The sequence below is a fragment of the Morone saxatilis genome, unplaced genomic scaffold (genome assembly GCF_004916995.1).
Source record: "Morone saxatilis isolate NCDOM2014 unplaced genomic scaffold, NCSU_SB_2.0 Contig9, whole genome shotgun sequence".
Classification (NCBI taxonomy): Eukaryota; Metazoa; Chordata; class Actinopteri; family Moronidae; genus Morone; species Morone saxatilis.
The window spans coordinates 13,471,999-13,475,496 of record NW_023340268.1 but is presented as its reverse complement, the minus strand read 5'-3'; positions in this window follow the sequence as shown (position 1 = coordinate 13,475,496).

Below are 3,498 nucleotides of genomic sequence, written 5' to 3'. Positions count from 1 at the left end.
ACACACACACACACACCAGAGGCATCTGCCAAAACATTAACTCATTGTAGAAGTCATAAATCTCTCTGTCTTTACAACCTAACCTTTAGGAAAGGGAGACATCCTGACGCCGAGGCCGCCTGTGACAAATGCACACCTACGCATACATGTGCAGAAAGCTTGGGGATAGCAAGCAAAAAAAAATTAAAAAAGCAATAAACTGGGGCAAGCGCAAAGCATGCACTGACCCACACATGCCAGCTAACTCATGCGTAGTGCACCATTTCAAGCCTCCGACATTTCCTCGCGACGCACACACCCTCGACGCCGTTTCATATCAATGCAGTCTCCTCCCGAGCTACCTTATATCAAATCCATTCCAAGCGCCATGTGAAATGAATGCTCCTGTCGCTTAGAGGGGCAGCATCGTGTCTGGAGTGCAGTGTTGATGTCGGGACAATTACTCTTAAATCATTTTCCTTTTCCACTTTGACTTGGGCCGACATGGAAGATTATTATTAAAAAGTATTGGCTGGGCACTAAACAAATTTCAGCTTTGATCAATCTTCATGTCAAGATTGTAGAACATGCAACAGATACACATGAGCTCATCTGCACTTTCTGGATTTGTTCTTAAACATCCTCGAATCTCGCCCTGCAGATTTTCTTCTGTTGTAGTTGTTGTTTTGTGTTTGGTCATTGGGGGCTCAGGCCTTGCTGCAACAGCCATTGGTTCAAATTTGACCTATGACCCTTTGCTGCATGTCATCACCCTCCTCCTCTCTCCCCCCCCCCTTTCCTGCCCATCTCTCACACTGTCCTGTCAAATACAGGGAAAAAAACAACAGTCTGTTTTGAAGTCAAAGGGAATTCATACTGTTCATATACTTCTGCTTCTATGAACATGAACTTAGTCTTCTGTTCTAATGTGATAAAAAAAAACAAATACCATAGAAGAAAGTGTGAAAGAAGTTGATCATGGAGCAGCATCTTAAACACAAGTTATGGTTAGTTAATTTTTTATTTTTTATTTATATTTCACACTTGGCACCTGTACCTTCTTATTCATTTCAGAGGGAAATATTGACACCAATATTTACTTAAGGCTTAACATACACAACGTATGAGCAGCTGATAAAATATGATGTATTGTTATAATTAATTTAACTATTGTAAAAATAGCTCCACATTGATGCTATATTAAAATGCTGCTTAAATATGAATGCATTAGGAATAATAATCTGATCCAATAATATAAGATACATACTAAAAAGGGCTTTCCACATAGCAAGTGCTTTTGCTTTAAAAATTTTAGTCGCAATGCAGAACTTTTACAATTTATTAAACATTTTTGGTATTTCTACTTTTATATCAATTAAAGATCTGAATACTTTCTCTACCACTGAGAAAGGTGCAGGTAAGACTATATAGTCTAGGTTATTACCTACCGTATGAAGCCCCCTCTGGTATATGGCGCTATCTAGTGGCAGCAGCTGGAAAACAATTACAACCACTTTCACTTTGTTCATACCGTAAAAATATTCACTCATGATTATATTTAATCTGTTATTGATCCTAAATTGATCTTAAATTTGCAGAGCCCCCTCCAGGACTTGTGTTATCAGTATGATCAGTAAAGGTTAAATGTAACTTTATAGAGGATTAATGCTGTTGTAAATACATTCCTCACTACAAACATGCAGTCTTATAGCACTGAACACTGGAAATGAGCCTTCTTATGTGCGGTATGGTTATCTCTAAAAGACGATAGCCTTCTCTCCACCACACCCCCTTCCATCACCACCACCATACATGCACACACAGACAACAACCCTTCTTCAGACCAGACCCGGTTGCCTAGCAACGGCCTGCCGAGTGGCCCAGGGGGCGGGAACAAGGCACTTGGCTTCCGCAGTAATTACAGTGCATGTGTGTGTGTATAGGCCTATATGTATGTTTCTGGGCCACCCCATGTGTGTGTGTGTGTGTGCGTGTGCACTCAAGCAGTGAGAACATGCTTAGAGTACTAGCAGTCTTATGACCAAAAGGAAACCACAGGAGCAGCCATGTTGAATACAGTTATTTACACCTCAAGTGAGATTTTAAACTCATTAAGTCTTGATAATGAATGCTTTAGCCTGATAACAGATCTATATCAGTGCTGAACAACTTTCACTATCCTCCTGACTTAGTGTTAATGTGACTGGGTGCATCGTAGGCTGACAGCCTATAAGCCTAAATATTTCCCTTGTGTGCCAGGGGCATATCCTCATATGGCTGCCCGCTAATGATGTTTTCTGCTCGGTGAACCGGGGCTGTGACTCCACTTGGCTAAAGTCACTGCTCGCTCAGGGAGGGTTTCTCTGAAGGAGAGGACAAACGGGGCAGGAGTTTCGAAAACCCCTGCCTGGGACCATACAGGCCTACTACGTCAACATGTAGCTCTGTGTTGTGGCACGCATTTAATACATAATTTCCTTTTGGGAGAGTGAAAGAGGTTTTGGTGCGTGGGTGGGAAGATATGACTTCTGTTCCAGACTGGTTCAGAAAACAAAAAAGTTCTCTGTGTGATTGCTGCCTCTGCAACAAATGACTTTTCTCCGTTGTGTTCTCTGCTGCTCTTCTCCTGCTAAATACCCATGATTCAACCCTCGGCCCGAATCCTCCCCGAGTGCATTTATTGAACAGTGGCAAAGTCACACACGTCAACTACATCTGGATTACTTGTATAATACTAATCTGAGTAGAATAAAATAGGTCCATATGTTAAGGACTGCAACTAATGATTATTTTCACTATTGATTAACCTGTTGATTATTTCATTCCATTTATCAATTATTAATTAGACTTACTATCACAATTTCACTAGTTGGTATAATCAAGTGTTTTGTGCAACCAAAGGTCCAAAACCCAAAAGATATTCAGTTTAATGTCATAGAAGACAAAGAAAACAAGCAAATATTCACATTTGAGAAGCCGTAACCAGAGATTTTCGTATTTATTTTTTGCATAGTTGCTTAGTGAACGATCGAAATTGCTGCTAGTTTTCTAATTGATGAATTAACTAATACTTTAAGCCCTTATCTATACCCCAAAACAGTTTTACGGTTTATGCAATCTTCAAATTTCAGTCAAAAATCCAAAGACATTCTATTTAAAATAAAATTAAACCGAGAAAAGGCAGCGCACCCTCACATTAGAGAGGCTGGAACAAGCAAACCTTTGGCATTTGTGCTTGATTAATAATAATTAATAACTTAAACGATGACTCTACTATCAAAATAGTTGGCAGCTAATTTTCTATTGACAATTAGTCATTGTTTCGTGGTCATGGGAACAAGTGGAGTGATGGGAGAAAAGATAAATAAACAAAAGGTATTTCAGCACAGAAGCAACATTGTGACAGTGTTCACTATTTACAAATCGCTTTCCATGGAAGTGAAAACAAATGCCTCTTCAGCCCCACTGCTTTTATCTTCTCTTCCTTTTTTTTTTCACCAGAACTGTCACCCTGTCACA